Source organism: Neopsephotus bourkii, unplaced genomic scaffold, assembly GCF_033783945.1.
Source record: "Neopsephotus bourkii isolate Nb327-2 ecotype Australia unplaced genomic scaffold, CSIRO-AGI_Nbou_v1 NB_272, whole genome shotgun sequence".
Classification (NCBI taxonomy): domain Eukaryota; kingdom Metazoa; phylum Chordata; class Aves; order Psittaciformes; family Psittacidae; genus Neopsephotus; species Neopsephotus bourkii.
The window spans coordinates 3,326,716-3,349,290 of record NW_026900781.1 but is presented as its reverse complement, the minus strand read 5'-3'; the positions used below and the strand labels follow the sequence as shown (position 1 = coordinate 3,349,290).

The window sequence follows — 22,575 nt, the reverse complement described above, 5'->3', positions numbered from 1 at the left end:
CCATCTTTCTTACTTTTTCACCTTGTGGCTGCCCTCTTCAAACTGTGCTGAACAAACCATTCCACAAGAGCTAAAGCATCTTTTTCAAAACAAAAGTGTCTTCTAAAATGTGCAAGTAAACAAAAAAAAAAAAAAAAAAAAAACCCAAAACAACACACCAGGAAGAAAGTTGTACCTTTCTTTATTTCTTTATTTCCCACCATTTTGGGTCTACTTCCATTTCTTACTGAGCTCCAGAAGGATATGCAGGTCTTTCATTTTAAATGTGGAAGGAAATGCTTCATATTCCAGCAGCTGGCTTCTAGCTTCTCATTTCTGCTCTGACTTCACTTTCTTGCCTCTGTTACGTGGAACGATAATTTTGTTTAACAGAGTGAGAAAGGTCCACAGTTAATTATTTTGCTGTTCAGTCCCATCCTTTTTAAGTTTGTCCTTTAATAACAAAACCTGTGATCAGACAGCCATGTGAATGCTAACTTCATTCCTCAGCTAAAATACCATGCTTTATCTGGCTCTGATTTCCAAGGGAGCCTAAGAGGGTTAGGTGACTGAGTCTCACTAAGATCCAGAAGACAGCTGCCAAAAAAAAAAAGAAATCACATTTTAAACCTCAGATCATGTGGAAATCTTTTGCTCCCAGGAAAACAAAACAACAAAACCAAGTCCCTGGGAGGATAAGTCTGATTTATGTTTTTGACTGAAGTCAAGGACTGGTGGGGGCCCTATTCAAAGTGTTATTTTGAATATGGACAGCCCAGGACTGTGAAAAGCTAATAAAAGGAATAGATAGCACACAAGGGCTGAAGAAAAGGTTCATACTTGTTTTTCTAACCATTCCTTTAAAAGAAACAAAAGCCTGTTTCTTTTTTCTTCCCTTCCAGTAATGACTCTCCTTCAAATAACTGGTCGAGGCTTTTAGGAAGGTTCCATAGGAAAAAGAGCAGCATTGGAGGCATAAGTTTCCGCCATCCCTCCCTCTGTCTGTCTCTCTGTCTGTCTGGTAGACATCCCTATAAAGAGATCAGAGGCATCACTTGTGGCAGTCAACACTTTTGAAAAACTGGGTTCAGAGAAATAAATATCAATTGATTGAAGACAGGTGATCAGATGCTCACAGTGTGCACATGTGTTTGTGGTTTGCTTTTATTTTTTAAGATGCATTGGCCTCAGCTCTAAGGGTGGAAAGTACATAAGGAATTTTAATTGCCACTTCTTCTCAAAAATCACATTCTTGAGCAAACCTGGCTTAGTGGAGAGATTAATTTAATGTATAGACATAAAAACAAAACATGGGTTTCCAAAGTTCGTCTTTGGAATATGCTTGGCAAGCATATTCCACTATTTTCATTCTTTCCAGGTCAGCATCCCACTGCTACCCCAGAAATCCCACCACAGCTGAGGAAAACTAAAGCTCAAAAAACAGGCATAAGGCCAAAGTGTGATAATTTAGCCACCAGCCTGAAGAGGAGGCAATGCAAAGTCATCCTGTCTTGTGGGAGTCCTGGAAAGGGCTTACAGTTTAGGCAGGACTTGTACTCTTTTTCACAGACATAGGGGTAACTGCTTGGAATGAGGGGCAGAGGAGCTGGTTCCCCCCTATTTTTCTTGGCACAGCTCTGGTTCCCAGGAGAGTGGAGGACTCAGACTGATGTAGCTTCTGGAGGCTGTGAGGCAGCTACAAACAGGGATGGAAAGGGAAGTACAGCACTTCTGATCCTGGCACTTGGGAAGACACCTTGCTTAATGCAGAAGCTCTTAAAGTAGCTTTCTCATGCTGCTTATTCTGATATCCATACTTACTCCAATGAGGGGATACCTCACCTATATACCTTTATGGTCTATTTTCACAATGGTCTGAATTCATAACATTCTTATTTTTTGAGCTTGCTATAAAAAGGAAAAAAAAAAAAAAGGACACTGGCATAGCTCCTAATACTGTGCCATATAAGATTAATGCCAGCCAGCGGCAGCAAAGGCCTGTGGACCTTGTGAAAGTGTAAAGAAAACCTGCTCAGAAAGAAATTGCCTTGGTTTTGCTTTGTAGAAATCTCTTAAACAGCTAAGCCGGTAAAAGAGGAGTTTTACCAACCCTGGCTTCTGATTGATCATCAACAGCTAACTTCTGCCTGTCTCTTTCTGGAGCAGTGACAGCTATGTGTGAGATAGAGTTGGTCTGTAAAACATTCAGTGTACTTTGGAGAAATGTGATCATCCCAGACTTAGAAAGTGTAAAAGCATTTGTCGGCATTGGATTTTCACTGGGCCTCAGCTCCATGACTATATGTGGGGTTAAAAGGCTGGAGGGAAGGAGACAGAGAAAGACCACCCAGTGATGGGCAGACAATAGCCTAACAGAGCCCTGTGATTGGCTTCAGGTAGCTGATCTGTCCATCCAGCTTTACCTGCAGTCAAATATCTGGTAGGCATCACGAAGGAGTCAGTGCTCCTGCACATAATGGCAAGGCTGCGTGTGCGGTGTGCAGGTGTTTCGGTTTAAAGCTGCTTCCAGTCTGCAGTCAGGATTTTTTTGTAGGGATTATGAGCAGTTGTTTCACAGAAAGAGAGAAAACACTGTGCAGAGGCACAGAGACTGCCCTTGATGTTCTCATTGCCTTGATGACCCACCACATCTTCTGACGTTAATTGCCGAGGCAAATGTGCAGAAAACTGACCTCTGTCCTGCCACTGCCACCTGACACAGGGGTGCTGGGCACACTCTCTAGGCACTGACACTGGTGGGGCCAGACTGCCTTCATGATGAGACCTGTCTAGGTGCTTCTGTAGTTTGGTGGAGGACACAACGTCCTCAGGTATCCTCCCCAGTCCTCTAGCCTTCTCACCACAGCGACAGGTCTGTCCCTCGTTTTTGCTCTCCACCAGCTGGCAGACTTGAGTCTAACCCTTTCTTCCAGGGTTGGAAATGACTCTTAAGACCTTCATAACATCTCCAGCCCGCATTTCCTTCTCTTGCCTCGTTTCCCAGTGGCTGTGTGTCACCCTCTCTCCACCCATCTCTATGAACAGCTGGGAAACGTCTGCAGAGGTGGAAACACTGCAGCCAGCTGCTGCTGACAGAGAGAGACAAGAGGCAAATCTGTGGAGCATCTGCCAAGACAGAAGCAGCACAGAGATTTATCATAACGTCACAGTGAGAACTATGTGAAAAAAGTCATTTAAATATGTGTAAATGACATAACATGTTATTTAGAAATGAATGCTGTTACAATGGGTGTGTGGGGTACTTCAAACTCTGCTCTCTATAGTTTCATCTCTCATCTGGAATTATCTCTCTGCTTATGCCCATGCAACTGCCTTTTTGGGCAAATTCTCAATTTCCAAAGAACTCACTGGTCTTTAGCCACAACACAGTTTTGGGATGTCAGCCCCAGGTCCTGTTCCCTGGGACAAGAGTCCAAACGTGACTGCATCTTTCCAGACCCAGAGTTTCGGTCAGTTCTGTGGCCATGAAATTATCCCATTGGTCTGCCTGACTGCCCGTTACTTAGGCAATATGAGCAAGTATGAGCCGTGCATGCACTGTGTCAACTTACACAACTGCATTTGCCTTAGGAGAGCATCCAGCATTTATTGGAATCAGGAAAGCAAGTTCAAACGTTTGTCATCCTTCCTTCTATCATCTAATTTAGGTGGGTTTCTTACCATCCAGATAGACTGGTGAGCCAAATGAATGCCAGCATATAACTGGTTTAGGCCATGGGGGCAGAAGCTGGCACAAGTCAGTTTAATACTCAGGTTTCCCACTTACTTGGCCTATAAAACCAACCCTATTTTCCTACTTCTTGAGAAGTCTTCAAAATGAAGACAATTTTTCATTATAGGAAATACAGTAATAACGAGTGAGCTCAGCTGAGACACTCTAGGAATTACGTCAATAGAAATCAATGTTAATGTGAGGACCAGGAAGTAAGATGAGGAAGAGATGTCCTGGAAGCTCTGATTGGTTTTTGGGAGAATTCTTAGTGTATCTATTTGTTTTGGAAAAAATATAGGCAACCAGGATCTTTATTAATCTATAGTTGCTATTGTCACTGTTTCTATAGTCCACTATGTTTCCTGGGGGTTCAAGGACTTAGTGTATCAAACAGTATTTGCAACAATGCAGACAGTGATGCATAATGTGCTTTTTTATTTTTCTCCTGTTTTAAAATATCTTACTCTTGTAAACTGAAGAAGAGAAAAAAAAAGGAGAGGAAGAATAAACTTAATCTGGACTAAAAGGTCTGCATGTGGTTTTTTTTCCTCCCTGCAACGAGGTGGGTGTCTCTTGATGTAATAAATTAATTACACTTTAGGGACACAGAAAATGTTTCCATAAGGTCCTTGTTCTGAAGGTTAATCTGACAGCAGCAGGAATCCATAAGATTCATAAGTTCACATAAAGTATCTGTTCTGATATTTATATATTTGGTTTTTTAGTATGCAAATCCTGTAGCAGCAGTGATTTTGGATTTCTACTCTTTCTTCTTTACCACATGTTGTATAATATGATCTCCTATGTTTTATAGTCTTTGGTGGGTGTACACACATACACACATATGCATGGATATATACATTTATATAGGTATATATGTGTGCATATACATGCACAGACACACATACATATATCCTGCATAAGGCATTACCATATATTCCGGTGTTATGTTTATTTGGGCATGGATTCTATAATTCATAGGACAAAAAAAAAAAAAAAAAAGTAGATATTTATTCCAGACTGGTAAACTCCTGGTGGTGGTTTGTGGAGAGGCACAGATGTAGTCATGTCTGGACATTAAGATAGGTGTCTATGTTGTAGTGTCTGGCTCAGCATCGCACAAGAAGGCTGTGGAACTGCTGGCAGGTTCTTGGCTCATGCTGCCACGGGTGAACTATTGTTCCTGTTGGTTTTACCCCTCAGTCTTCCAGCATGCCAAGCACTTCTCTAGAGCTGTAGAAATAGAAATAGCTATGAGATCCAACATATATCATTTGTCTGGCTGGGTATACATGCAATAGCTTTTCAAAAAATGAAGCTAAAATTCTTATGATTCAGACTTAAATTCCTGTTCAGTATGGAGAGATTTGTTACTGTTGTTGTTGTTATTGTTATTTGCATTTTAGGTGACACTACCCAATAACTCTATTTATCTGACTAGATTTTTGCAAACATCTTGTGCTAAATATTGTACCAAATACATAGAAGATAGCTCCTACTCCAAATAGCTTACATTAATTTCACACACCTAACTCATTCAACAAACTTTCTGAAATAAAATCCTGGTGCTGGTGTATGGTCAATAATTTTTTAGCAGTTGATAGTATGGATTTTATGTATTTTTAAAAAGTAGGGGATGTGCACATTTTCTTCTTTTTCATATTTTTTTTTGTCTTCCCATTCTTTTCTGAGAACAGTTGCTGATGGTCTGTTCCCATTATGATGCTAAATCCTGTTCTCCATAACTACCCACCCCTTCAACCTGTACCTACTTTTTCTATTTTATGCTGAGAGAAGTCAGAGTACTTATGATAAGTGTAGAATGAGATGCAAACTGGCAATATATGAAGAACTTCACTCAAAGCAGTGGAAAGTAAATATTTTCTGAAGGTCATAATATCTGAGATGATACTCCTGACAGCTCTTGCTCAAAAGCTGCCATGTATCTTAGGAAGTAGGATTCATATCTCTGTCTTGTCTCAGTTTTGTCAGGTGTTTTTGGAAAGGATCCAGTCTATATCAATCATTTAGTGGGCCTGGAGCATGGAATGTGGCCTTTTTCCCAGCATCTTCTACTTGCTTCACTTTAATGCCTTGTTTTCTGGGTTTAGCCCCCGAATCACTGTCTACCAACTCTATCAGATTTCTTACATGTGTGTGTTTCTTCTAGAAGGAAGTCAGGGGAGAACAATATGTGAGAGGCAATATCTTGGTCTCTTCAGTTAGTAGCCCCAATAAAAAGGCTATCTAGGCCCAAATTAAAAAAAGCAAGACTGAGTAATACAATGCTTATATTGCCTCTGCTTGAGAGGGGACTACTAGTGTCCTATCCAAGGAAAAAACTGATTCTGCAGGGGAGGACAGTCCTCCTTTCATTCACATTCAGTACTGTCCTTCTATCCAAAAACCTAGCATTAGGTAAGACCACTTTGGGAAAAGAACCTACATTTTGCTATGGTTTTATATTTTTTTGTGGTGCTAATGCAGTTCCATATTATCCTTACTCATAGTTACAGAAATACATAAGTTACATAATTATCATACAGATAATTTATACAGATTACATGAATAGTATGAACCCAGGTCAAAACCTGCAGATGACTTTGATGATAACATGAACAAGGCTATGTCAGTGCAAGGCTTCTTGCTTTATAGACACCCAAAAGGAAAGCAAAAAAAAAGGAGACATGAGAAACAACCTCAAAATTAGAATGAAGTAAAACGTAATCGATTTTAAGGTATGCCAGAAATTTAGACAGGAATGAAATTTAGACTCAATGAAAGAGATTTTTTATCCTGGACTTTTCTGCAAAATACCCTTTGACACTCCCCATCCCCCTTTCAAAATTACATCAATTAATCACTTAGAACATCACATAGCCTAAGGCAAAACATGTTAAGTTGAATACTACAGTACTTGGGATTTTACACAAAAATGGTGAGTCTTGCACACATTTGGCTACTGGCAGCCAGTTCATCTGCTGAACTGATAGGTAAGTCTGCTCAGGATTCTGGCCGTCAGGTAGAGAGGGAGCTCTCAAGACTTTGTACACGGCACTGCCGAGATATACTTGATGAAAATTACTGTTGGATTTTAAAACATGAGTAAGGACAGCAAGCTGGGAAACTCAAGAGAAAACATGTTTAAGGTTTACATGTAAGGTTTACATACTTAAATTGAAATGGCTTTGCTTCCAACAGTGCTGGTGATCTACAGCTCCAATAGATTGGTTTCTTTCTTCCTTCACACACATCAGCTTTTTTCTCCTCAGTCTTGTCATTTTATATAGCTGAAAGGTGGATATACATCTACAGCTTATCTACTGACTTATGACTGACACCATTAAGAAGCTTATAGTGTTTTTTTCTTGAGTGTCAGCTAACAGTACTTTAAGAATTATAGTAAATGCCAACTTTGTAATACTAGCCAATATGTGTATCCATCACAGTATGAAAGACCTGACCTTCTGAATAAGTCAATCCATATAAGGTAAACCCATCTAAATGACATTAAAATCATGAATAACAATGTATGATTTTTTCTTTTTTTGTTATTCTGAATAGAATTGCTAACCACTACATGTTGACGTTATCAATTGCCTTAAATTTACCTTGAGACCTGAAACAAAGAAAATAGCAAATACTAAAGTGGGCCAATATTAGTTGTATTGTTGTAAATACAATGTTAGGTGATGTCCCCAAAAGCAAATACAAAACTGTATTCTTTAAAACCAGTTGCAACTAATTATACTGAAAGTATGCAGGAAATTTGTGAACAATTGCTGCCTCATGAAAGAGAATGTCTAGTGATTTCTGACCCCTAGTGTTTAGCCTTTTCTCTTGAAGAGCCCTGTTGAAGCAGAGAAAATTGCACATTGCTTTTAAGTGCACAAGCAGGGAATTACAATACATTAGTGTATTGGGGTATTATGCATGTACCTGTAAGCTTAGAAATACATTAATCTCATTCTGAATGAGTACTCATTGGCTTTCCTAGAGTCTATCATGTTTCATCTCTTTTATTTTTTCACTTGCATAACAGTGTATACGCACAATATATGCCTCTTAAGCAGTCTTGTAGTAAGAAATAGTCAAAGGGAAACCACCGAGACATATATGATCTTTACTCCAGGAGATTTTTCCAGAAAAAAAAAAAAAAAAGGAAAATTCTGCAACAGTCTTCATACCTCACATTTGTAGACAACAGTAATCTTCAGATTTCAACGGTGCAGACTTAAACCTCTGTTTTTTCTTTGCATTAGAGACATTGAATAGGGAAAAGGTTAGGGCAAAAGAAAAAAAAAGGAAAGTGTCTCAGAACGATGAGATTCAATGCAAGAACATTACTGTTGTTAGTATTAACTTCATAGAGAAAGTATTTCTATTGCTTCTTCTGTCAAGCTACTAAGAAGAATGCACCCTCTATCAGAATCCTTTTGGAAACAACTGGTTTTCTATTGAATATGTGGCTTTAATGTCACTGGACTGAAACTTTTGGTTTAAGATCAGGACCACCTAGGAATCCAGAAGAAGACGATACATATGGGTATCTCAATGCCATCCAACCTGATTTTTCTTCAGATCTAGTTTTTTCCAGTCCATCCATTTTAAATCAAAAAATGGTAAGCTCAAGTTTTCTTCACCTTCTTTTTTCTTACCACCAACTTTTTCTTTCTCTGCCCTGATTCAAAAGTGCTATTCAGCCTGCAACCATATGTGAGCAATCACAAATTGACACAGGGTACTAATAACACCTACTCCAGCCATCTACTTTTAAATTGGAGTGCTGCCATTGATGTGTGCTAGAGATTGCTCTGGCTTATGTAAGTTGCACGTGAGTGGCAGTGGGCACCACAGGAGAATTGGCTGTGAGCCCCCACACTGCAAGGCCAGCCGCAGAGTTCGGCTGCCAGCAAATGGAGCAAGGCCATCTGAAAATGGAACGAGGTCAGAGATCACTGCTCAGTCTGATTTCGTAAGTGGCCCTAATGTGCTCCATAAGTATAGATCAGCAGAGAGAGTCTGAGTCAGACCCCAGATTAACATTTGTTTTCATTTTTCAGTGGCTTCAGAACACACTGGGGTCATTGAACTGTTCGTGCTGATGCTATTTAGCATTCATGGTCTGGAGGAAAATAAAGTCCTAACCTCTGACCTTTCATTAGAGTAGAGAGCACAGGGGGTTAGAGGTGAGGGGGGAGAAAAGGGGGAAAAAAAAGTGTTATTCTCCCTCAGAAAATAAGTGGCTCCTGTTCATGGTGTGGGTCTGGCTTGTCATTAGCACAGGGCTGTATTTGCTAATAGAAGTTAAAATGTGCTGTGGTACATTGAAATACCTGAGAAGATTAATTTTCCTTGAGCATAGTGGCAGTTGCCCCTTCCTCTGAGTTTAACATTCATTGGAAGAATAACAGCATGGCCAGTCAGGATGAGGGTCTGTGCTGAGGAGGTGCTCAGGTCCAAGACGTCTAACCTGCCAGTTTTGCTGATGACTCCAAAGTACCTCAACATCTCATTCGTAATTTTTTTTTACATTTTTCACATTTACCCTTTCCTAAGAATTTTTTTTCTTCCCACCCTCTAATTTATTCTTATTTTCACTCATATGCGTGTGCTCCTTCTGAGAAAACATGGATTGTTTTCACCCAGCATTATCAAAATAAATACCGTCCATAAATCTCAGTCAATGCTACTTGAAGTTCACTGCCAAGTAGTGGAACCAGGAAGTGGGCTTACGCATCCTTCTGCAAGCCAGCAGACAGAGGCTGTTTCACTTCACATGTCTTACCCATACCACCTATTTCAACAAAAGCCCTGATTTTCCACTGCTTTCACCAGTCTAGTAACTGATACCGATGTAAACTGTCGGTAAACTGCAGCATCTGGCTGAATCCTAATGATGTACTTGCTTTTTCCGTGGTTTGAATGGCTGCACACAGTGCAAGGCAATGTGAGGGATGGGAACAGATTGGCAGGCCAGAAGAACAGCTGTGCATCCTATACCTCTCCTATGAATAAACAGAAAAATTAAACCCACATCCCAAAAATATTTCAGTGCCTGAGGCTGGTGGGGCTAGCCCTGGAAAGGACTGTGCTTCTGAAACTTCCCTGAGGGCTTGCCAGCTCCCTGCTGCTCCCCTCCCTAGTGCAAACCTTCTGGGCCAGAGAAAGCAAATCCACTCTTCTCTGTACCTGGATGTAGTTAGACATGTAGGCACAACTCCAGGAAGACCAGGGCAAATATCCAGGGGAATTTAAACCTGCAGCATGCTGTTAGAAATCTTTTGCCAAAATGAATCTTGCGTAAAACCCATCAGGATGCCATTCCTGATGGCTCCTGTAATACTTCAGAGCTGTTTTGCACGGAACAGGAGTGCACTTGTGAAGCTCATTTAGTTCAGTGTTAGCTCAAAAGCCAATGGATTAGGTAGAAATACACTAGTTGTCTTTAACAAAAGGATATTTGGATAGAGTTAGAGCTGTATTTTGCTGCCAGCTCTTGGAGATAGAGAGATCTGTGCAAGTTTCCCTGGCCTCACTTGTATCTCACTCTTTCTACCAATGCAGCTATATTGAAAAGTCAGAATGTCTTGCCTATGGTATGCATTTTAAAACATCCAGCCAGAGCAGTTTAAAGAAACAGTGTCTTTGTTGTATAACTCATCAATTACTACATTTAGGATATTCCAATTTAAAAAGTTTAATTTTTCAGCTAAATATGTACTCTGTGTTTGCTAATTATATGGGATTGTTTCCTTTGCTTTCTGAGTGATCAAAGTAATAAGACAACAGGGAAGAAATTTTGAAATCCGTATCTGGGTGTAACATGAAGATTTCACTCTGGTATGGTCACACTGTTATATTGTGCAATCAAGAGCAAGAGCAAAACAGTGTGATTTATGTAACTATTTCCACTGAGAACTGTGAGTTATAAACGCAGAAATGAAATCTTCTGTTTGAACCACTAATGGATGCAGTCAGGTTACAGCTCAGCTGAAATTTGCTGACAGTGAATGAGGTAGGAAGAATTTTATTCTGTGGATTTTACTGCCGGGAAACTTGAATTTGGAAGAATTCCTATGAAATAATCATGAAAGATTTGTAGAAACCTTCTCCAAGAAATTAACTTTCTATCACTACAAGTAACTGAAATGATTTTTCCTCTCCCAACTATTTCCTGAGCTGTAACAGAGAGCAGAGGAGATATGGCAAAGGCAAAGATGTGTTTCTGTGAGTGTTGTGAGCAGGTAACCCACAGAGTGGATGTGGTACCTACACAAATAATGGTGACATTCGTGAGTAATGTAAGCTGGGTGTGTACCATGGAGTTATTCTTAGCCTTGACCCTGAGTTACTTGAGGGTGTAGCTGAGATTCTGCTCAGCTCAATATCAAGGTATGGCTCCCCAGAGTGAATTTCTGAGGATGCATGTGTGCTAGCAGAGTTTAACTTACTGTTGTCAAATCTTTCTAACTACTATGGGGCCATGGACTTGTAGGTATGAGGAGGTACGAGAAGTCGATATTCATGAAAAATGCATGGTGCAAAGTGAAGAAAGACTTCTGAGCACTGTAAGGAGGGATGCTGTATAACCTTGCCTCTGGAGGAAGAAATGTGAGAGAAACTACAGCTAAATGCCCCTGCAGTGAGCACCACTACTAATTATTTCCTACACTCCATACGTTTATTCTGTGTAAATCCCTCCTGCCTGTTTTCAACTGTGGTTATCATCTATACAAAACTAAGAAGCATTACTACTGTTGTTACGCTATATAATTAATTTAGAAATGGTGTAAAATAGAATGAAGTTAGATACATTTTTTTTTTTCAGGATTGGGCCTTGCTTCTAAAACAGGTGAGATATGCTCTTAATTGAATTTCCAAAACCACTTTCTTGAAGTCAGCTGGGTCCTTAGAGGGAGTTACATTAGGAAAGGCTTTTATGAATCACACCCGGTTATGAACTGTAATTAGCTTTCTCATTATTTAGGGAGGGGAAATAGTCCCCCAACAAATTTGGCTCCAAAGAAAGAAGCTGCATATGGGATCTTATCCTGAACTAAAGTACCTTTGTCTGGTGCTTTGAGACTATGGTGAATGCAAGTTACATTTTATTTACTGTGAGCACAAAAAAAGCTATCACAGGTCAGTCTGAGCTATGCAAATGTGACTGTGAGAAAAGACAGAACGTCTACAGGTCTTTTAGAGGAAAGGAGAAATATCAGAGGACACTTCTTAGAAGAAAGGAAACCCTTGTGATCTGGGACAAACAGAAAACAATTGTCTTTATTATGTGTTTATGGAAATGAAACAAATTTCTTTAGGAACAAAAAATGCCTTCTGATTTACCTAGCTAAACATACTTAGTAATTTAGAAAATATTAGTATATAAAATAAGCATATACAGGTACTTTACTGTCAAATAATAATGGCTGTACTAAATGCTGAATATGACACTTCTCTACACACCAGTGTTGCTGAGTGCATTTGCTACCTGTTAACATATCTCTAAGATAGGAAGCAAAAATTAAATCTTAAAAATAGAAAGTGAGTGTGGGAATGACTTTTATACAAATTTAGAACTCAAGTGTTTGAGGCTTCCGAAGAGAAACCCAGTGAGTGTAGTTGTAGCTCCATAATACAGTAGGAAAGCTCATTTCCAGAAACAAAGATGAACACAGGCATCCTGTATGTAGATGTGGTTGCTGTCTGCCTGAGTCCATGTGCTTTCTGTCCTTGTCCAGGTCCAACAAGCTTTTGACACATTCTGTCTTACCTTAAAAATGGGACTTATTTTATCCCTTTGCATAGAATAGTAGGAACCATTAGGTCTGACCTGGTTCTTGCAGAAAGATGCTTGTGAGCTTCAGGATTAAAACAAGACAGGTCATCCACACTTGTAAAAGCTGTCATCCCCATGGTGGGTTCCCAGGAATAAACACTGCTCCATAAACCTGGTCAGGGTCCCATGCCTGCACCAGCCAGAAACCTAGCCTTGAGTTTCTGTTTTACAGTCCTTGTTTTACAACATGTCTGCCTTATTTTATCCTACCTTACTGGACCAGACCTTTGCCCTAGTCCTATTCCCAGCCCCAAACTTGCTACAGATATAACAATTTTTGAAATGTTACTACTCTGGAAAGCAAATATTTTCCTTGGAAAGCATAGAGGAGGAGGGGATGGAAGGAGATGTTCATTAAAACTATCCATTTAGGGAAAAATTCCAGTACCATTGTAAACATTACTTTAAACATTCTTTCACTGTTCATACTGAGAGAGAGCATTTCACACGAAGGCCTCCTTTTTTCCCCAGTTTTTTCTTACCAGACCCATGGAAAAAAAACCCTTCTGACACTAACTTTTTCTGTATGTGTTTCCAGGATTTTTTTTCCCAGGCCCAAACTCTCTAAACATGTTTTAGGCCCTGAACTTTCAAAAGTGCGGTTTGTACTTGTGAAAATCTGAGTCACCTGAGGGAGTGGTTGCACCCACGATGTGCTAAGCCTGCAGGAAGCAAACCATTCCTTCCTGTTCTCCTTCCTGAGTTCTACCAGACTGTCTCAACCTGGAAAAAGACTGATGTGGCTAAAAGCTTTCCTGGATTTCCCCACCAAATTCTGTCAGTTGTTCTGTTGATAGATATTGTTCCATCCAACCTGCTTTCCTGCACCTATGTTTAGACCATCTCAGCTACAAGGTCTGAGCAAGGCTTCATATCAGATGTGACAGAGCTGTTTAGCAAGGGGCATTTGCCTTACACTTCTGTAACAAGGCACTGCAGTATGGGCCTGGCTTGCGCTGTCTTGGTGTTACTGTTAAACTCCCTAGCCTTATGTATAGTTTGACAAGAAAAACAAACATAAAAATCGCCAAACCTGTAGAGATTTGGTAGGACTGGTAAGAATTCGGCCAGTGTAGGGGTGCTTATTTTGGTAGGTATCTATGCATGTGTTCATAACTGTAGCCAGGCAGCACAGCTCACACACCCAACAGAAAATGCTGTTAGGCTTTTCTTTACCCATCATTTAAGGCTCTGCTATATTTTCCTCAGTATCTCTCCAAGTTGCCAGTATAATCCTTTACCTGGTGACTGCTAGCCCTGATTTATGCGGTAGGGACGTGGACTCATGCAGCTCCTCCTGCTGTCTGAATGGTTCGCCATGCTGTCAAGGGTTCATGATAATGAAGAGATACAGGATGGAAACCTGTCAGCCTGCAGGCATGATCTGTGCTGCAAGCCATAATGCATATGGCATGCTGGAAGCTCCCACACTAGGAGAGTGAACACTGCTCTCCCACACTCTGACATGCATACACGCAAATACGCACACAGATATTTAGATGAAGTGGTAGTTAGCCTTATAGATAGGGGAGAAGAGATACAGATAATAAACATCCTGCATGCAGCAGAATGCAGCTTGAACTGCCATGTACTTCAATATTTCAGTGTTTCTAATAACATATTCTGCCAAAAAAACCAAAGTGTAGACCCTGCAAATGGTTTCTACATGTTACTTATTGTGTTAGCCTGCACTTTTGCTAAGTCAATGTTTCTGCTCTTTCAAAGAAAAACTGATTTATTGATTCAAGATTTTTGAACGCCCAGTTTTTCGACAACTGCTTTAGAGAAAAAAAAACTTCAAAACATTATATGATGCTTTGAATGATTATAGATCTAGCTTCCCTGCCTGCATTCCTTTTCCTACAGCTCTTATACATTTCCCTGAGAGACACATGGGCCAGTAAGTCAGAACAATCAAGCCTTTGGTGTGGGGCCCAGCTACCCAGCCAGGCGGCCGGTGAAGTGCACCCACAGCCAGGAAGCAGCCATGCTCAGAGAGGCAATGGGTCAGCTCAGACCTCTAGGCTGGCTGCTGGGACCTCACAAGCGCCTGGTAGTCGGAAGATGGTATAATTGACTACAGTATTTCATTAAGGTGCACATCAAATTATTTGACCAGGAGCAAAGCTCTTTGTTGCCCTCTGCAGGGACAGGAACCAGGAACTCTATTCATCAGATACTGCAAAGAAAAAGAGAAAATGGAAAGAAAAAAAAAAAAGTGGTTAGAGTAGTCTTGAAAGAATATACATCCATGGCCATAAATCTTAATGCATTTCTGGTTCTTTAAGAGCCCTTCCATTGTTCAGTGATTTATACAGCAGGTTGTATTTTAAAGAACTGACGTGTTTAATGCTTTAGAAAGGTAAGGGTTTTCTGCTTAAAAAAAAGGTTGTGTGTGTGTCCCTTTTTTCATTACCTTGTCTGGTTTGTTTTTTTTTTTTTTGGGGGGGGTATTTGGTTTTCTGTCTTTTTTTTTTTTTTTAATGGAGGAGATACTGTGCCGTTTGCTAGAAAGATGTTGTATTAGTTATGTATATGTGTCCAAAATGCATGTTGTCCTTCATTAAGTTATTCATGATTGCCTAATTCCTGCTGCACAATAAAGATACTTGGCTCTGTGAAACCAGAGCTGGACTAAAAAATGCATAACTTTTTCAAAAGGCAATACTGTCTAGAGGGAGGCTGTAAGGAAGGTTCTGATCCAGTTCACTCAAAGGATCTTTGGAAACACAAAGTATTTTATTCTGCTGTGTTATAGTTATTTTTAAATTGCAAAGTAGCTGAACTAACAAAAAGGCAGAAGGAAAATCATTGAGTGGAAAGCAAAAATAGAACCAGAACTCCATTAGTAAAGTACCTTTCTCTGCTGTCTCAGCTTTTCAAGGCTGATAGGATGACAGCTTCTTGTTTAAGTTTTCACAGATTTCTTTACAGGCGTATAAAACCTATGAACTTATGACTGAGATATATGCATTATACATGCATTCATAAATGAACATTGATCAGTCCTTGGAATACTTGATTATGAGCTCGTGCTTCTTAGGTTTCTTGAATATTAACACCTTCTTAAGAAATCAAATGTATTCAGATGAAATTTAAGTTTTACGCATTATTTCTTGCTTTTGCATTCAAAGACCTCAAAATCATAGAATCATAGAATAGTTAGGATTGCAAAGGACCTTAAGATAATCTAGTTCCAACCCCCCCTGCCATGGGCACGGACACCTCTCACTAAACCACTAAACCTTGTCACCCAAGGCTTTGTCCAACATGGACTTGAAAAATAATATAATCTATGCTGAATACAGGGATCAGGTGGCTACCTCTAGGAGCTGGACTAGAGATTTTATGTAGATTAATCCACCAGATTATGTATTTGCCATGTAATTCTGCCCCGGAACATGAGGACAAAAAAATGATAGGGTGAAAAATCCCCATACCACCTTGCGCTTTCTATGCTCCAGTAGTAACAGCAGAGCACATACTGCCTTCAGTGGATATATGCTAGGAGAGTAGAAAAGAGATGCAGAATATTTTAGGTCTAATTTTGGGTTTATGGCATGTTTCAATGGTGAGGGCTCCGTGGAGCAGTAGCCTGTCTCTGATGGTAGCTGAGAACAGATGTATCAGCAAATCTATAAGAACAGGTCAGGGCATAGGGATGCTTTCCTGGTATGTTCCCCCTGCTGCCTGTGGCTCAGGGCTGTCCAGCAACAGCTACCATGCCTTTGTGCTCCGTAGCCTTTGGTTAACTTCTCTCACATTATCTTGTCTAATCACTTCCTGGAGCTATGCAGGATTTTGGCATTTGCAACATCCTGTGGTAATAGATTTCCATAGTGTAATGGGTTAAAAAAAGGTACTTCCTTTTGTTTGTAGCTGTGTCACCTGTTAATTTCATTTGACATCCCCTAGCTCTCCTATTGTGACAGGCTCAATCCCTGTGCACCTTCTCTGTGGTGTTATTGATTGCACAGACCGCTGTGTAGGTCCCTTCTGATTATTAACTCTTCCTTTTCCGAAAGCTGTCCCTTACCAGCTGCTATGGGCCTTACAAAAGGTCTTAGCATCAGTGATGCAGAAAATGATAGATGCTTAAAAAACCCAAAATGAGTTGTGACATGTTTCCTAAATACTTTATTTTTTTTCTCTTTCTCTATCAATTTAATCTTATTGTATTCCAAGTAGCACCAGTTGCTAGTCTTGTATCCCGAATTTACTGCTGGCTGATTGCAAATACATGAAAAAACATGGCATATTTTGCAGTGCTGAAAATCTGTCTCTACTGTAGCTAATTTATCTTACATTCAGGTCACTTTGTACCACAATAACTGTCAATTAGCATGAAAAAACCCCAACTTGTTTCTTATTTTTAATATGTGGAATACTTTCAAAGTTGAACATGAAGAAAGTTGCGATTGCTTGTAGTAACTGCTACAAGGGAAAACTCTAAGTTTATTGTCTTCTGCAATTTAAATCAATAAAAGACACAGGCCTGCAAGCAATGAGGAGAGGCAAACTTGATCAGCTACTTTATACAAGGTGAATAAAAATGCAGGGACCTACAAAACTATAGCAGAAACTTGCTGGGAGGGAGAAAGGAGCTGAGTAGTTGGCCAGCTCCTTCTCTTCTACTTAAAACTGCTGCTCCATCCCTGAAGTTGCCAGCTTGTCTGTTTGATGGCTTGGCAAGGTTCTGTCGGGAAATTTGCAAATTGCAGCTTGTGGGAACATGGGAAAAATACAGAAATTAGACTAACGTGGAAAAAGAGCATGTAACCTCACAAAATCAGTTTTTAACCTGGAACTGCCAGGCCTGGTTAAGGAGAAGGATTGGTTTCTTGTAACTTTAATCACATTTGAAGTAGTTAGCCTATTAAGCCTCATTTATTCTATGATTCCATTAGCAGCTTTGATCCATGTCTGCAGCTCTTCCACACATTAGGGGTTACATAATGTGTGGCTGTACAAAAAGAAGTGGGAGGAAACCCTTTGCACAGTGTTGCAATAAAATAGCCACCTCGTGTATGGTTCAGGGAGGCTGATAAAGTGCTGCCCTGCTCTGAGCATGCATGCTCCTGGGAAGATGACAGCAATCTTTGTGAAAGAGAATGGGCAGAGGAAGTAAACACCACTTGGCTGGGTCTGACAGTCACACCTCTTAAATAACCATCTTGCAGTAACAGACTTCAGTCAGCCAATGGTCAGGGGAAGAAGTACCCTGGGTTTGGTTAGGCCAGAAATACTGCAAGAACAGGAATATCTGACATATTTTGATATTTCTGCTGTCTCCTTCAGTCAAAGCTTGGCAGAGCAGAGGTATGGGGAATCTGAAAAGAAACCAGACTGAACTTTTGATCTAAAAATCCCATCATGTCACTTTCTTCATCCAAACCCACAGGTTCAGCTTTATAAGGACACTCTTTTTTTTCCTTTTTTCTATGGGTAGACCGCCATGGTAGAATTGAAGGGTACTGCTTTCCCTAGACAAGCTCAAATTTAATACCAATTAGGTATTCTGTATATGGTTGAAAAAGTACTTTGGATTCAGATTGTCTTGTTTCATGGTGGATATATTTGTTTTCTTCATTCAATCACTCAACAGTGAAGTCTGTTGCAGCTGTGCAAATGACTGTTCAGCTGTTCCCCTCAAAATTTTGTGGGAGCCAGGCAATATAATTTCTAACCATTCCTTATGTGTAATGCAATACAGACTTATTAGCAGGTCCAGTTACTTTACGAGATTCTGCTCTAATTCACAAATCAGATTCTGTCCAGCCAACCTGAACACATCCTGACACTGGAGCTCAAGAATCAGTTTTCTGGGGGCAAAATCTGTGCAGAACCAGGATCCATTCTCATGTGGGCTTCTGGCTAAGAGCTAATGTAAAACTTCACAGTTAATAAAGAAACAGTTTATTACTGCGCTTCAAAGTGAAAAGAAGCTGATTCTGTCTCCCTACAGTTCTGTTTCTTGGTTATCTGTCTCATCTTTAACATGGGTGAATGATACTTATCACCAAAAGGTTCAAAGTCTTTGTTAATAGATGCATTTCTCAGCCCAAGGCTGCTACTCTTGCCACTCTTGTTGGCAGCTATTCAAGCGTCAAATATTTGGGGATTTTCTGTGTACTTATTTGTCTCTGAGAAAATAATTATTTGTGTTACAATTTCACATAATACTAGTTGGATTGGTCTATTTTTGGTAAATGTTTAATCTCTTGACATGTTGTGTACCTACATTCCATCAGAATTAGTCAATTTTGCTACGTCTGTATTACTTTACATGTACCATTTTACCTTCAGAAAATAAGCCTGCTGTCATAAAGTTGTTAGTATGCTCATACTAAATCTGATAGTAAAAGTTACCATCATATTAGTATTGGAATATACTTATTGTATATTTGCCTTCCTCAGCAAGACTGAAGGAAATGGAAACCATGCTCTCAACCGTAGTGTGTGGTTGGAAGACTAAGCAATGGGCATAACTTAAAGGAAGAGATTGTAAGAAAGGAGAAACTACTTTTCTGTGAAGACAGCCAAGCAGTGGAGAAGAAGGTCAGGAAGCCTGCAGACTCCATCCTTGGAGGTCTGCAAGACCCACTTGCATAAAACCCTGAGCAACCTGTTCTGATCCTGAAGCTGACTCCACTTTCAGAACAAAGTTGGGTTAGAGACACCAGAGATTCCATCCAGCTTGAAGAGGTGTGAGATCTTGTGATACTGTGACTCTCAGACATGAAACCTGGATATAGACAAATAAGATAGAGAAGCAAAGGTTTCTGATGAGTTTAGTAAACTTCTGAGTGATAGCTCTTCACTCCTAGTGCTCACTTTCTTATAGGGAATTAGTCAGTCAGAAAAACAATCTATTACAGTTGTATCCTCAAACACAAATATTAATGGTACCTATGTTTGGGGTTTTGGTGTTTTGTTTTGTTATTTTTTAAATAAACATTTAATGTGGTTCCAGTCCCTAGAACAAGTCTCTGCATCTGATTTGATGTTCTTGGTCTCTGGTGGTCTTGATCTTCCTCAGAAGAAGAACATTTGTCTTCCTGAGTTTCTGATATCTCTGAATTTACATTTCCTGCTGTTCTGTTTGCAAAAAGGTATAGAAAGTAAAGTGCAACCATTTGATATACCTTAACAGATTCAATTCTGTGTTTATTGGCACAGATATGGGAATCTGGAGGAGCTGAGAGAACCATTCACTGTGTCCTGCTTCTCATCATTATGATTTGCTGTACATGCCATTGATTTCAGGAGGGGCATCAGGTAGCAAATTTCTCTGGAGAGTGCATTTGCAGGGCAAATACCAGAGATGGGTTAATAAGGAAATGCTTTCAGTTTTTGTAGGTTTTCCGTTAACTACCTGATCTCTCAAAAGGCTGATTGCTGCTGAACACCTTTCACATCAGTTTGACAGCACCCTCACCAGTGACCCATTTACCAGGAGAGTAGCTGGATGCCTTCTTATTCCCAGATGAGTCACACTGCCATGGTTGTGTAGACACATATGCTGTTTTGTAGAGAACACCAAGAAGAACCATGTTACCCAAGCCTTTTTTTCAGCTCAATGGTAAAAGCTTTTGGACTGTCTTTTGCTCAAGTTGATCCTACTTCAAAAAGCTGAATTGTGTGTATGTGTACATGCAAGCATATAAAGCTTATTCTGTAACCACTCTGTGCTGGAAGCAAACATTTGTAGTTCTGTTGTGTGGGTGCCTGGGCCAGTTGGCAAAGTTTGTCATAGCGATTTAACAATCAAAAGCTGCAATGCCTAAGCATTGCTGCTCAGTTTTCAAAAGTATATTTAAAATTAACATGTCTTCCAGGGCCAGCTGCTGACACCCCTAAGGAGTACTCAGTAGTACTTCACTCTTGCAAATCTGTTTCAGTTGATGATAGATTTCCTTACAGAGTAAGAGTTGACTCATTGTGAGTAAAGGCATCAGCATTCAGACTCAAGTCAGCAACAAAGAGAAGTAAAAGATAATATATCAGCTAGTATGCTCCTGACATACATACATTTTTTTTTGTAAGAAGAAAATTATACATGTTCTAGTTACAGATTTTGTTTTTAATTGTTAGTTTTATTTTTCCCCAGTAATGAAAAAAAAGCTTTGGCTACAAGTACGCAGACAAAATGCTTCAGATTTGTTAGATTTGAAAGACTGGTTTTCACTCTTGTGGTAAAAAATTGGCTTCTGAAGCACAGAATTTGAGGCTTCGGGTATGATTTTCCCAGAAGACTAACCAAAATCTCCCACTACAACTTAAATTAATTACTTCTGCAACTGCATCCCATCCTCCCCCACAACAATGTCTCCTCTCCAGTGTGCTAGGCATGAGTTGTTGTGGGTGATGACAAAGTGGGATAAAAAGGTAGGTTTGCAAAATATTAGTCTGAATGTTTCACTTCAGTTCATTGCCTAAGCTTTACGGACAGCAGGATAGCCCTGAAAGCCCGCTCCTGTGACTCTAGAAAGTTGTCCCTAGTAGGGCTCAAGATTCTGATGGTAGCTTTCTGTGTTGTTAGTAATGCTTAGTGAAACTTATTTTATCTTTTCACTGTCTGAAATGTAATCCTTTAAATGTATGAAGCCTTTTTTTTTTTCCTTCTGTCTTTAGAAGTGTAGCTTTACTTATGAACCCCATCCACTGTTACAGTTAAGCAGTCTCTGCCTTCAGAATATATGCAATATAAAAGATTACTTTTTTTGTTAAATGCAGCATGGAAAATCTTCTCAGAAAGCATCTCTCTGGTTTACAAAGGAATCTAATGTGCAGGACCAGACCTGTCAGCTCTCACTTTTTTCAGCTGAGACTTGTTCACTTTTAAACAGCTTTTTACAGCACACTATCTCACTCCAGCAAGGAGAAAATTTTGCAGTGTGATTCAGTGAGAATTCTCACTCATTTAACTGTCATCACATGAGAATTCCTGTCTCGTGAACAGAGGTAACGGGAAGGTGCTGTTTGCAAGACCTCTCAGCTTTGTGAGCTGTTCTACATCCAGTGAGTGATCAGGGAAAGACCTGCTCCAAGACAGAGTCTGTGCTCCAAGCTATTAGGAGCTTCTCCATTTTCAGTATGGGGGAGAAAACCTATATTCCAGCTGTCAAATAAATGCATTTGTAAGAAAATATTCCCACAATAGAGAAGGTCTGCAGTAGGCTGAGGTCAGAGAAAAGATGTATGATTTTACCTTTGTTAGTCCTGAATATTCTCTGCTGTCAGTGAATGATATCTTTAAGCAAAATGTGCACAACCCTTAATCCTCAAAGTATTTAACAGGAAAGGAAACTTTTCTCTATATGGTCCCTACTCTCCCTGAAAGAATAGGAGTTGGGTCCAAATCACCACCCAAACTTCCAAATAATGAAAAGTCTGCACTTGGTCTAGGGTAACTGCATATATGACATGATAAAAAATAATAACAAAAGTCTGTTCCTTAAAAAAAAAAAAGCATAAGAAAGAAGGCAAAAGCAAGCTCTTTTTACAGAGCAATGTGTTGAGTGTCCAGGAAGACTTTTATAGCTCCTAATATCTCTGTCAAACGACCCTAACCTTGATGGCATCTCAGAAACATGCCCAATATTACCCAAATGACAATATATCCTACTGCAGCTGTGACCTGTGTCAGCCAGTTTCACAAGAGAGCTGTTGCCCAGTACAGTGAAGCTCAGGAGTGTGTGAAGACATCAGCTTTGTCAGTAGCCATCTCAAAACTGCAGGCAATCTAAGCCATAGGAGTGGGTGCAAAAGATCAAGCGGTTTGGGAAAGTATGTGTCCTCATCTGTGGGATCATGACAATTATTCTCCCTGTGTATGGAATGGAGATCTTTCCCTTGTCTCTCCTATATGAACCTGGCAAAGATCCCCACCTGCTGAACCTGAATTGACAGAGTAGTTTAGGAAAAATATGTGAGCACATTTTGCTTCAGAAATTACTAACATTAGTTACCTGCCATTCCTGCTTAAAGGTTGCACCTCACTTCAGCACCCATGACAAGG

At 39.9% G+C, this 22,575-nt stretch overlaps 1 long non-coding RNA gene across 1 annotated transcript; it reads left to right on the top strand.

The window, feature by feature from the left end:
* Positions 1-1,573: 1,573 nt before the first annotated feature.
* LOC133208384 (uncharacterized) lies at positions 1,574-20,547 on the top strand. Its single transcript, XR_009724346.1, has 3 exons — positions 1,574-1,699; positions 18,972-19,259; positions 19,914-20,547. It is a non-coding gene; the product is annotated as an uncharacterized LOC133208384 (long non-coding RNA).
* The last annotated feature ends 2,028 nt before the right edge of the window (positions 20,548-22,575 follow it).